Genomic DNA, 14,534 nt, shown 5'->3' with positions numbered 1-14,534 from the left:
CCCGCTGCAGGGCTAACTGTGCCTCAGTGAGCGTCTACTCTCTGCAGTTGAGCAGTCTTTAGACAGGTGAAACAACTTTCATTTGGGAGGCTTAAACATGGCACATACATCAATAAAGTACATGTAAAGTATGAAGTGTAGCTGAAATTTGGTTAAAACATTGAGGAGATTTTGAGTGATTTCATGGCACCTCCATGGAAACTGGAAACTTGCAAGAGCCAGATTTGACAAAGAATGGTCAGAGCTGAGGCAGAAATATCTATATGGATCAAAGTAAAAACCACAATGGATGAAAATATACTCTCCTTGTACTTAATGTCCATTAAAGCAAGGTACTTTACATCTTTCTACTAAAAGGAAATGATGCCTGTGCCAGCGGTGCAGCTGTTTCACACCCATTTCCAGTCTATTAGAATACTACTTGAATTCGTCACTTTTCCAGCACACTACAGACTCAAACCTTAGAATTAGTGTGCTGTGTTAAATTTGGACAGAGCTCAAATCAGCCCAAAGTCCACGCCCTAAGTTTATAGCACATACTTTCCATTAGAAATGTGTAGTCTCTGCCAAAGCTCAGGTAACCCCTGATGACCCGATGCCATCATCAAAGTTATTTTCTCAGCCTTGTTAAAAGCTTCTCCAGAGCTACAGAAGACATCATACACTCCTCCTGTCAGAACACTGATCTTCATGTGCAAAAACGTTTTTTAATAACGCGATCAGAACATCTCACCAGTCTCTGTTTTGAGAGGCCTAAATGCCCCACTAAAATCCAAGATAATAAAAACTCATGAGGTTTAGCTTTTCTTTAAGACAGGGAATAAGCCTCTGAACAGAGGATAAACAACTGACTCAGCCAATAACACTCCTCAGTCCAGTGGTAGTGTATATAAGCTGGATGAGAAAATGAGATGATGAGAAAAATGACTGATATCAACTTTGCATGTCTGAGGAAGGCAACACTTGCATCAGCTGTCAGCCTCATATAGCCTGAATTTTTTTCAGATTGTGCCACAACAATATCTGAAAGAGTATCTTTCTCTTCCAAGAAATGCCTTCATTTGTTTTAACTTGCCGCTGTCAATCATGTGAATTTAAGTCTCAGATTTTTAAATGATGTCATTTTGTGTGTGGAAACTCAGAGATATCATCAGACATAGTAATTGTAAGAAGTCGTCTTAATTCAAGGGATGGTGACATCTGAGCAAGTCCCTATTCTGTCATTCTGTCCCACCCTCTCTGCATCTACAGTACCGGCCCCCAAGCCATGGAGACCAGAGTGGGGCCCCATCCAGGGGAGAAAGGGTGTGTCTGCAGCAGCCTGGATGTTTCACTCCTCTTTGTGCTCTTTTTCATCTGCTGTCAGCCTAAGACAATATTTCCAAAGAATGGAACTAGATATTGGAGAAGTGCTGTCTGTATGCAGCGAAACTGTCAGTTCGGGTGATTCTTCTGCCGACCACACTTTCTTCAGGTATATAGGAACGGCATTGTCTCATCTGGGGAGGAAGAGGAATGGGAGCTGATCCAGACTGTGTTGTACTAACCTAAGGGCTTGTTCTGATCCATCCACAATGCAAAGAGTTACAGCCTCGCACATGTAAGGCGCTTACCAGTGTTAATTTCATACTGAGGGGATAAAGCAAAGACTGGAGGATAAGTACATGTGAAGGCCGTAGGATTCTGAGAATAGATGAAGATTCACACTTCTTTAATAGTAAGGCTGCTGTGACTTACTGTACAAATCCGATTCAGAATCCAAAGCAGATTTACAGTGTACTCTTCTTTAGTCTTCATTAACACTGTGTAATGTTGGGAGTGTGCCATAACTACAGACTCAGACGTAACCATAGTTTAATTGTAATCAGTTTATGATTTGATAAATATCCAAAAGTCATTATGAATTTAATGTGCATTTTAGTGATGCTTTAACAAAGGAAAAACATGATAAAAAAAACTCCTGCCAACTCATTCCAATCAGACGTCAATCTGCTGCTGCTCCGTTGATTGATAAATCCATTTATTCTTTTTGTATAAGCGAGTGATAAGAAGATCAATATTGAGCTTGTGTCTGTTCAGTACAGAGCTGGACTCATTACATTGTTAGCCTAGCTTAGCATTAAATCTGGTGGAAGCAGGTGGAAACAGCTAGCCTGGCTCCGTCCAGAGTACAAAAACATGCCTACCAATGCCTCCAAAGTTCACTGATCAACGCATCGCTCTGTATGTACATTAAATTGTCTGTGTGTCAACACAACATAATCCCCAGCCTCTCCTCGGGTCACTCCTCCAGACCCATCATGGTAAACATGGTGCACTGAATTTGATGAATTTAGTGTGTTAGAGAGTAATGGGAAATGTTAATTTTGAATGACAGAAACTTAAACCTAACTTAAACTTAACCAAGTAGTGTACCTGAGTAGTGGAGAGGCCAGGTGACTGCAGGGTGGGCTGCAGCAGGGCTGCCCCTGCATACACCCCGAGCTTGGAAAAACAACAGTCAGGCCTAACATTACTTAGTTTCAGTGCAGTTTGTTTTGAGAGCAGATCAGAGAAGATGACAACTGCATGTCTGCTGAACTGCCCCCTCCATGAAAACTTCTTTACCTAGCTCTCCAGACCTGAACCTGGATCCAGCTCTGGCCTAGCCGGTACCTGCTGACGGCGATGCTGGACAGTATGCTAGGCCATTCGACGGACCATCAAATGCCATCTTCCCTGGTCTCCTTTCAAAACAAACCACAGTGTGCTGTGCCGAAAACTGTTGAATTGTTTTTCCAATTTCAGTGTGTGAGGAGGGGCAGAGCAGTCGGGCTGCTGCTGGGCTGCCCACCCCAGAGGCACAGCTGCCATGGCCGAAGAGGTCGCTGTGTTTATTGCGGAAACTACAGCTCACAATGTGCCTGTTTACAAAAATCAATACAAGAACAACACAGTCCCAACCAGAGAACACAGTCTCTATGCTTGACTCAAACTGTTAACTCAAAGTCCTTCAGAATTAACATTTCCCATTACTCAACACTCTGATGAACAGTAACGGTAAATTCATCAAATTCAGTGCACCATGTTTCCCATTATAGCTTAGAGGAAGAGTGACCTGAGTGAGCGGAGTTTCCATGGGAAGGCAGAGACATTCGTCATATGGAAGTGGACGTGGTTCATCTAAACATTGTTGGAAAGATGATACACAGCCCTGTGACCTCACCAGGAAAGTGGCAATACCGGTTGCCTGTGCAGGGAGGTTATTAAGATGCATTTTTACATTTATTCTTAGGTGGCAACCTGTACTGGCGTACTAATTATGGAAGCAAAGAAGGAAGTTAGAATGCACTAAAGACATGTCACCTATGTAACAGGAACAAACTTATTTTAACCCAAACCATGATCTTCTCTTAAACCTAACAAATAGAGTACCCTGGTAGCTCAGCTAGTAGAGCTTGTGCAGCATATACTAAGGCTGAGGCCCTATGCTGCATGTCACCCTCTCTCCCTCTCTCCTGTCTATCTCTCTATACATTGTTTTTTAAGGAAAATCCAGCATCGTATACAGCAGACTGCTGACACATCTTAAGATTTAAGCAACAATGAAATGGAAACTGTAAATGTTAAAGCATGAAACAAATAAACTGTGACTCTAGGCAGACACAGGTAAATGTAAAAATGAAAGGTAAAACTTAAAACCCCTTTTGAAATGTTTCTTTAAATTCCACTTTGATTATTTGTTTATTAGTTTGACTATGAGTTCATTATTTAAATAGTGAAAAGGGAAATACAATAACTAATTTTGTTCAACCAACAGATAGAAATCAGGGTAAAGCATCAAGTGCTCACATTTAAGAACATGAAAGCAACAAATGTTTGACTTAAGCAAAAAATCAATTATCAGAGTATTTGTGGAGAGTTTTTATTTTCTGTCAGGTGACTAAATGATTAATAATGGTTGTAGCACTAGATGATATAAGCACAATCACAAAACCACGTCCAGTGGCTTCACAGATTATAGATCTCAGTCCCAGTTGGGTCTGGGGTGGTCAGTCATGGAAATGCTTCATTAGTGTTCAGCAGTGGTCCTAAGAGGTAGCAGAATGGTGTGAGGTTTGAAAGGTGTGAATGTTAACCATAGGTGAGCATTGAGGCAGACACTCTGAAGTGTGGTACAGCTGCCTCTCTGTTTTATACACAAAACCACAGCAGGAAGATGTGGCAAGAAAAAACAAAACACCTCAAATGCAATGTGAGGAGGAGGAGGAGTTTGTGTTAAGGCCCAGAGTGTCTGTGTGATTCACTGCCACAGATTTTGGAGCAAAGACTACTGAAACCTGATCTGTGTAATCTTTCGACCGGGAGCTCCAACACAGCCAAGAGTGATTTGTCGGCTGATGTCAGCTTCTTTAACTCAGTCACACTAACCTTGCTGAGGTAAATGTGCTTTTCTAGCCCACTTCACCGGCTCTGACCTTTGATGTTTAGCAGAGAGCGACTCCTCAAAAGCACTAAAGTTTTCACTTCTCTCATCTCAAATTCCAGAGCGGGAACCTGACCCAGCATTACCGCATTGACTCTTGAGTTTTGCCAGAGGACACTTTAGCCATTGAGAGTAAATAACATCATCCTTTTTGGAATGTTATACTAGGTGCTATCTATGGGCCTACTGACGTTCAACATATATACTGTATATATCTACATATATTTATATATATATATACACCCATAAATCTGACAGAGCTCTATTTTCTCTTTGAATTGAACAGCGTGTTGAGTTTGATGGAAGTCAAGACAGTACAGTTTATGAACAACCCTGTTTTATTATTGCCCACCTGTATATATTACTGTAATTTACTTGAAAGTGTGCAAACAATGAAATACTACAAACAGATAAGTACATTTGAATACAACAGTGTTTCTGTTGGAATCATGAGAAGCAAACGCAAAACAGAATCCACAAAGTTGGAAATCACCTGACTTAACCTCACAATGGTCTCAACCTGAGGAAGTCTGGTAACAACATAGTGCCATCATGTGGCGAGATGTGTGACTAACAGCATGAAAATATTTGGTAAAATGAACATCTTGCCTGTCTTGCCTCCAGCAGCATTTTTTCAGTGATTTACAGACAGGAATTCACCCTCTTGTTCTCCACCAGTTGTCTATAATACACAGATTAGACACATAACAATTTGTAGCAATTTATGTGGATGCTACCATATTTTGGAGTATGCATATAAATTAAATCTGCAGCAAAGTACACACACACACACACACTTGCCTTGACCCGCATATGAAATTCAGTGACATCCCATTCTTAATCCAAAGGGTTTAATATGACATCCATATATATATATATATATATATATATATATATATATATATATATATATGAAATATAGATATAGATGTTTTTTTTGTGTGTGTTTATTTTTATTATGTACAGCACTTTGTGTTACATTGCTTTGTATGAAAAGTGCTATACAAATTAAATCTGATTGATTGAGTGATTGATTGACTCAATCAAGACTCATTTTTTGTTGGTTTCTTCAGCATGTTTAGGGCAGCCACTCTTCCTTGAGTTTGTGACATCTGCCAGTGACCAATGCTGACCCTTGTTCCCCACGAATGGTCAGAGGGAAAGAGGTAACATCCCCTATATATAAAAATATCTGGTATATTGGTCCTCATGAACTTGTCAACAATCACAGCTTTCCTTGAACTCACCTCCAACTCGCTTCCTGCCAAGAAGTCTGAATTGGGGATTACGCCAATTCCAGCAATCAACACATCAGCTTCCAGGACTGTACCACTCTTCAGCACCACCCCCTTCACCTTTCTGTTCTCCCCTTCGATCTCAGTGACTCCATCGTTCATGTAGAACTTTACACTGTGTTCCTCCAACATTTGCATGTACTATCTGCTAAGTTTTTCCTCACCGCTGTTGCCAAGTGCCTGCTCATGAGGGAATTGTTGGGTCTCTGTAGATAAAGAGTTTGGTCTGTACCTGATCTATATGGAAAGTGTCCTGAGACAACTACAGTTGTGATTTGGCTGTATAAATAAAATTGAATTGATTGAGTCTTGCAAAATAATGGACACTGAATTCTCTGGATTTTCAGTTTTTCTGACACTGAACAATTAGCACTGATTCCATTTCACTTAAACTGGATGCTTTTTTATAGAGCAGGTACAGACCAGACTCTTTGTCTCTGTATTTATCAAACAGCTATAGTTAACATTCACACTCCAGGTAATGATTGTACTTACAAAATATATAGATTTGCTCTGTAAAAACAGGTTTGAACTCAACAGCACGACTCTTAGACCAGGCTGGTAAAAGAAAAAGTTTGCATGAGGTCAAACACATTCAAAAGTCACAGCCAGGCAGGCAGGGAATAAGACATAAACTTATCCAACAGAGATCAGGCTAATAAGCAGGTGTCCAAAAGGCAGGCACGAGGTCAGAACAGGCATAAACTCAGGCAGGCAGAAGCATAATAGACAATCTGACAGGGGGCACATGGAAGTGGGCCGGTGCAGTGCTAGTGGGCTTTGGGGAGGTGGGAACAGGTGTGCAGGGGAGGTCGGGGTCAGGTCAGACTGTTAAGATGCAGCAGGGGATAAAGGCAGACAAAAACGTGATTGGGAATTGGCTTCAAATGAGGCCTGCCATGACTCTAATATCAAAATGCTGCTTACAGATGCATCTGTAATGATAATCTAGTTATATTAGCTTGAAATGGAGAATTCTGCAATAATACTGTGAGTACTTTGATACATAAGGTACAGTTTGATGAAAATACTTCTGTATTTATGCTTAAGTAGAGCTTGAATAGTGGATTTTTATTTGGGATTATTTGGGATTTATATATATATGATGTGAATATGAATAATAAGAATAGCCAAATTAGGGCTCAATCAGCAATTTTATTCTTTTCTAGTTTTTTAAATTGTTTATCTTTAGTTTTATGTATTCAGGAAATGCCGATCAACACATTTGCTTAAAGACACTTATGATAGCAAATGTGAGGTGAGTAGTGGTTGACTCACTGACTGACTCTTTCTGGCCACAACCAGGCAGATCTAAGCAGGCAACATCTCAGTCACAAAGTTATTTTTCTAACCACTGGGAGAGTTTGCAGTCTGAATCTGGCTCTCTGGATCGTTCTGAAGTGCCTTCAGAAGCCTTTTCGCTGACAGATGCGCTGATGTTTGTTTTTATTGCATCACTCCACTGCATCTTGTCCTCACCAGCGTTTTCAGCACATGCAACAGTAAATGATTGGAAGCTTGATGCAGACGGACAGCTTTTTTCCCATGATGCTTTGTGTGTTACACATGAGCACACACTGAAGCACAGGCTGTCTGCATAATGTTACAGAAATACATTTCTCAGTCAAGCATGGCATTTCACTTTAAGACTTCTGTTTTAAAATGTGTGGAATGTTTTTGTTTTCCCTAAGCAGCATTTGCTGTTTAGGGAAACAGAGGAGTGACGAAGGTAAAGGAAATTAAAGTTTAAACTAATGAATGTACGTAGATTATATGTATGATCAAACAAGTTTAATGAAGACAATGATAGTATTTCATTTATCACTTTTACTTTCAAAAGATGTTTTATTTTCTACATTATTTTAAACAGACAGTTGAATCTGTATCAGGCCTGTGTCAAGCTGCCAATCAAAAAAAATCAACCAACTTCAGTTCTATCACCATATCCTGAAAAGCCATTATTGCAATAATTGTGTCTCTCTGCTGTTTATGTGCAATGGTTCTTCAAATGTACAATATTAGAGACATCACCGGGAATGTCAGGCTGGTCAGTTATTGTAATGTACACAGTGATTCAGATATGTAAATTTCACAGCAGGTTGTAAGCACCACAGCACATCCAGCAGATGTCAGCAGAATGCCACATAACAAATCACACTCTTCAAGGCATCAGAGGGACGATGTGAGGTTAAGTCCACTCCTCTGACCTGTCAAAGAACCTGCTGTTGGAGCTGTCACAGGGTGCATCTCAAGTCTTAGAACTGTATACTACAGTACAACTGATGAATACAGCATACAGCATGTACTACATACATACTGTTTTTCATTGTAGTATAAAATATGAAAGTGTTCAATGAAAACATGGCTACTGTGCAGCATCCCCTTAAGATGTAAAAAAAGAGAGATTAAAAAGGTGGATTTTCATGATTTTCTGGAAGATGAACCTGAGAGATGTAACGCCAATCTGGGAACCAGATTCACTGATGTTTAGTTGCATTACTTCACTGCAAGTGTAATGTGAAGCTCTTCCTCACGGTATTTTTGCTTCTTTGTTAGCCTTGTTATCCTTGCTTCAATCAAAGTGAGTGCCTCTCCATACAACTTGTTGATTGATGGTATTTTTGTTGATGTTGATGCCCATGCTTGTTTGGTCATATTTTGAACATTTCCTCCTTGGAGCTGCATACATTTAATCAAATACGTCAAAAAATGTATGCAATGACAGAATAACAGTGGTATGAAAATTAAAAACATCTTTCATCTTTGGGGTCCTGGCTTTCCTCTGCTATTGTTTGCAGTCTGCTGTGTTGGTTGCAATGGTCTGTGTGACTGTGGAGAAACAGTGACTAGCCAGCTAGCTTGCTAATTACCCCTGCAGGCACTTGTGGAGCTTCTCAATTCTGAAAACACTGCAACACAGTATTGGTGATAGGGGCCAATGTTCAAAATCTACACAGTTGATTTCTGGCCTCAAAAATCAGAAGGGAAATTAGAGATGAAATTGCATCTGAAAATTGTTAAAAGCGCTTCCTGCTGTTGGCCCAGCTGGTTGTTGTGGCTGCTCCAGCACTTTGCATTGTGGGACACAGTAGACTGGTCCAATGCATACTATATATTTTTGCTTTACTACACATTTTGGGCAAATCAGTATCAACTACCAATGCAGCAGGCAGTTTTGAATATTTTTGATATCTTCTTGATCCTCGCTTGAACCGGGAGTCATTCTGGTCCGATCAGTGAGAATACACAAGAGCAGCCCCCACAGAAGTCTTTTACTAGCCGACACACCTGCTCATCAGATATCATCACCACGCTGTATTCCATGTTGGGACACGGGGGCCATCTTGTGAGGAACAGACTGTTTACTGTACACCTGTTTACCAGCGACTGCCACCTGCTCACCTTTGTTTTTGTTTGTCTTTAAATTAAAATCTAATGAGAAGGGAAAAGAGGGAGAAAAGAGACACTACTGGGACAAACTGAATGCCAGTGCAAAGAAATGCCATCATGACAAACTAATAACTATAAATAACAACTGATCCATATGACTTGGCTGCAGAAGAATGGATTACAGACCCTAACATACTATTTCCACTCATGTGCCCAGTTAGTTATCTAGTTAGGACTCAGTGTATGCACTTTGCATGAGTTTGAGTTATAAATCTCTCAAAGCTCATAAATAGTTTTTTATGCAGGGGCTGCATTCAAGATCATTATTAGGTTCTTCTTCAGGCTTAAGTTTTGGGCTTGTGACCAAACAAATGCACATGACTGAAGTGTTCATTTTAGCAATCACTGCACAACACCTGGACTTGTTTGTCAGGGCAGAGCACACTGCCACAACTTTGCAATTTTTGAAGACAGTATTTTGTATTTGTTGCACACAAGAACGACAGTTCTCTCCATGTGGATTCTGAGATGTGCATCCATCACTTCAGCACACATCATTTCCACACTCCCTTTTATGTTGAAATCTCAGTCTGCCAATACTATGTCACCTGGCAGTGGTTGGTCCAGAAAACCGCTGCCTACCCCAGCCTTTGGAGATGACAGAAACTCCTCCTGGGGTGTGGCTTTATTTGTGTCCTTGCCTAAAGATTGGATGGTTTCTAACAAAACTTCAAAGCATATCGCTTCAACACAAGTTCCAAATGTCTCCACTAACTGGTGCAGCGTACTGACACTCCCTCAAACTCCCTGTTGGGCCAGTGCACCAGTGGAGACAACCATGAATGCAAAACATCCACTGTGTCCTGAAATATAGCACTCAGAGTAGCTCTGTGCAAACCAAATAGAGAGCTGATGTGCTTAATTTGCAGATCCAGTTTCAGACCGACTGACCTCAGAAACATCATCTGAAAGGTGTCAGCCTTCCTTCCTGAGGCAGAAAGGCCTTTTTTTGGCACAATGAAACCTGAAAAGTGGCATGTTTTGGAAAGCAGGCAGTTTTGTGCTGAGCCAACTGCGAAGCGAAGAAGCTGAAACCCCAATTTGTGAAGGAGGGTCTTGTTGCTGCTGCAGAGCTGCTAGCACCAAACAAAGTAAGATAGTGTGTGTTTGTCTGGAATTATTCATAGAGATGAAGAGACAACTTGTCGTGAAACTCAGTGATAGCAAGTGTCTGTGTGATCTGGCCTTCATGGTGGACATTACCAAGAACCTCTCAGAGCTGAACCTTGAGCTCCAGCAGCTTCTCAGCTCCCAGCTGTCAAATGTGAAAGTACTCTCTCGCGGTACTCTCTCTGTCCAGCAGTTAAGATAAGATAAGATAAAACTTTATTGATTCCACACCAGCTTACATGCAGCAAAAATTAAAGACAGACACAGAAAAGAACAAAAAAAGACAATAAAAAAGCATACAGAATAAAATTAATTATAGTCACCATGACAACAATGTTCAACTACCAATGAACGAGTCCTTTTCTCAACCAAAAACTTCTCTTCAGTACCCAAGAAGCAAACAGAAATACTCAATACAACAGTGTTTATCCATCCACTCAGAACTTCTGTGCAGCATCTTAAAACAGAGCTAGGTTAGCTCTTTCCTCCGCTTCCAGTTGCTTCTCTACGATTGGCTAACCAAGACCCAATCCAGCTCTGTACCATCCATTGAAGCCAGACCTCTTATTTCTCCCACATCAATGCAACCACCCGACATAACACTCTGCCTTCACAGCCACTGTGCACTTTAAAACACACAATTGCCAAATTAAAGCCTTCATTAAGTCCTTTAGCTGTGATGGCTGGCAGATTTCTGAAGGAGGTTTTCAACACTGTTGTGCCCATGATTTTATCTGGCTGTGTTCCTTCCTGCTTTCACCATGCAGTGCAACCATTTTATTAAAAATCTGGATTTTAAAAATCTTAGACTCATTTCTAGATTTCTAGATTTTTATCAAATAATTTCGAGGTTGTTTTCTCTGAGCTGATTTCTTTTATGAGTAATCAATACTATCTTTGACAAATTTCTGTGCACGTCATAAAACAGAAACCGCTCTGTTTCACTCTGGAGATTGCTCCAGTTTAAATTCTTCTCAATCTCAGCTCAACATTTGAAACTATTGATATTTGTATTTAACTGGATTGCCTTGAAAAGTGAGTTGCCATCAGGAAAGCTGCCCTAGACTGGTTCAGATCTTAAGGCCATCTTTGGCCCTCTGTTATTCTGTGTATACATGCTGCCACTTGGACATATCATGCATAAATGCAAAATTCACAACCATTATTTCTGTCCCATTTAAAACCAGTCAAGAAGGCATTTTTCATCAGTTATTTTCTTGTCTGTCAGAAAGTGCTGGATGTCCCAAAATGTTCTGAAATAATTGCTTTTGGTCCTTCAAAGTCCATACCTGTTTTACAAAAATATATTGGCACCCTGTCTGAAAATACCAAACATGGAGCCAGAAATCTGGTTGGAAGTTTGAAAATGATCTTTAATTTTAAAAAACAAATGACACAAGTTGTTCAATCTTTTTTTTCTTAATTGAGGAGCATCTCAAAAATCAGGTCTATCCTCTCTTGGCCTGATTGGCCCTAAATTACTATAACTCATAGCATTCAGTTTTAAGCAAAAAATCATTTTACACCTTCAGCTGGCACAACACTGCATGGGCTCAGCTTTTAACAAAGACTAGAAGACAAGATCATCTCAGCCCTGTCAGCCTCCCATCACCGGTTACCCATCAGTTTTAAAACTGATTTTCAAGTACTTCATGGTTTAGCTCCCAGTTATATTGTTGAATTGTTGCTCACCTATGAGCCAGAGTACAGCCTCTGATCTCCAGGCAGGGCTCTGCCGGCTGTTCCTATGTCTTTGCCAAAGACCAAAGGTAAACTGAGCTTTTGCAGTCAGAGACCTCAGCTCTGGAACTCCCTGCCTGAGGACGAGGTTTGCAGAGTCAGTGACATCTTTTAAATCTCTTCTCAAAACTTATCCTAAGAAAAGTATTGTATCAATGCTACCACCACTCTGTTTTACTGCCAACATGTCTCACCTGTATTATTATTATTGCTGTTTTTCTTTTCTTCATTGTTTGGGAATTGTATTTCTTTTTATTTTGTATTAATTTAAGTTTCTGATTTTACTTGACTCTTTGCTAGCCTTTGTGAGCTCATTGTCTTGGTTTTACTTCTGGCAACTTTACTGTTTGGTTCAGTCTCATCAACCTTGTTTCCTGCAGCAGAAAGCAGCTAAAGAGACAAGTGTCCTCCTCAGGAGTTGGTAGAGACGAAACCCTGAGTGAAAAGGAGAGTGAATATTGGGTTTCCCTTCATCAGGTGATCTAATGTTGCACTCAGTCTGCTGGATGTACATTTAGGACACTCAACATATCCTTTTTATAAGGTGATAGTGTGGCAGATGTTGTGTTTACAGCTTGTCCTGCTGTACATACAGTTTTAACACAGCGACATGAGATTGACATCAAACTTCTCATTCTCACCAGGAAGCAAACAAGTGTATTTATGAAAATGTTGAACTATTCCTTTGAAGCAGTTTTGTGCTGAGACCTGAACTTTTGCTGTTAATTAGTGTCTATAAAATTGCCAAAAAACATTTGAGAGAATGTTAGCGTAATTACCAGTGTCTGACTTACAAGCACTGTGCACGTCAGTGTGTGTGTGTGTATCATACTGGAAGCAGATGACAGGACAGGTTTTCCAGAGACTCAAGCTCACACAGTGCCGATGTGGTGTGCCATTGTGCCACTGTGCCATCAGTGGCCCTAATTATTTCATTTTGCTGGTTATCACTCACATGTATCACACAGACACACAATAAAAAATGTTTTTCTCAAGTGGCCTAAGTGATATAGAGCCATGCAGATATTTTTGGTATCTAGAACAGAACTTGCCGTATAATTACATCCCAAAGCAACAAAGATGTAAGCCAGGAAGCCAACAACAGTCATCGTCTCTCACTGACATGACTTAAAATTCCACCTGAGTTCCCCTGTTAATGAGGGTTTAGCTTAGTACATTAAATAATTATTATTTCCTCTGTAAACCAGACTTTTTCTAATGTCTTTAGAGCAAAGATGGAAAAAAATGGAAAAAAAGCAGAGCAAAAACCCTAGATATGGGTCATGTTCAGTTCAGATCAGTTCAAAACTACCCAGAGCCACGGGCTTTGCACACACAGGGGTTTGTAAAACTATTTATATCATGTTTCCTTTTTTTGTGGCATTTCAAAGAAATGTGTATAAATGTTTATTAATTTATCCCAGACACAACATATTACAAGCCAAAGCACAGACGCCCTTGGAGGACAATAAGTCCTCAAGGATCTGCCACTGAGTATAAACCGTGGCTAGACGTATTAGAGCATGAGTCAGTACATTACCTTAAAGCAGCAGCTGCATTAATAAACAGCCCAGATAAGAGCGTGGGGTCGGCTGCCTTACTGCAGTACTCTGTTTTTAAGTAGTGGTAGCATAGTCAAATCTAACGTGATTTGTTTATTTGCGGATTAGATGTGCCCGGAGTGCTCTCTAAAATCTGGATTAAAGACGGATGTGCGTCACCGAGGAAGATTCTGTCTGATACATTATTCTTGGAAGTTATGACTGTTTTCAGTAAAGCTGCTTCTTTGCCATCGCTGTCTTCAGAAAACAAAGTGGAAGAGTTCGACAGCACTGTGGCCACAAATCCTCAAAATCTGTAGCGTCTTCAAAGTTGTAAATAAGGACTCAGTGAAATGTGTGAAAGACAGACTTTATTTATGAAATTTGCTCTGAAAGCATTACATTCTGAACCTTTTTTTGAAGATGAAGGTAGAAATGATGTTGGTTTGGAAGCTGACGGATCTACAAGTGTGCTTGTCTTTCTTGTTTTATTTTATTTTATTTTTTTGTTCCATAATGCTATTCACCATTTAAAAAAATCAATAAAAATCACATTTAGTTTTGGCAAATAAATACCGCCATGAAGCTAAAGCGCATTACCAGTGACTGAAAAGATTATGAGACGGGTTGAGACCTTGGCTTTAAAAGAGTCAGGCCTTTTACCAAATTGCACCTTTTCATTGAGTCCCAATCAATACTACTCTGATATCATGTCATATCTGTGCAATAAGTTTGTGCAGCCTAGCCTAGCCTAGCATAAAGACTGGAGGCAGGGGGATACAGCTAGCCTAGCTTGGTTCCAGACCCCTATATCAGATTTGTTTGCCGAGTCGAACAGGTCTGGTGGTGTGCGCACTGACTGGTGACCAAACATTCAACCAGGCAGAGCTCGGTGGGTGGGATAAGGATGGGGACCTCATCTTCCCACAAAGC

Source organism: Chelmon rostratus, chromosome 18 (genome assembly GCF_017976325.1).
Source record: "Chelmon rostratus isolate fCheRos1 chromosome 18, fCheRos1.pri, whole genome shotgun sequence".
NCBI classification, from domain to species: Eukaryota; Metazoa; Chordata; class Actinopteri; order Chaetodontiformes; family Chaetodontidae; genus Chelmon; species Chelmon rostratus.
This window is presented reverse-complemented; position numbering follows the sequence as displayed.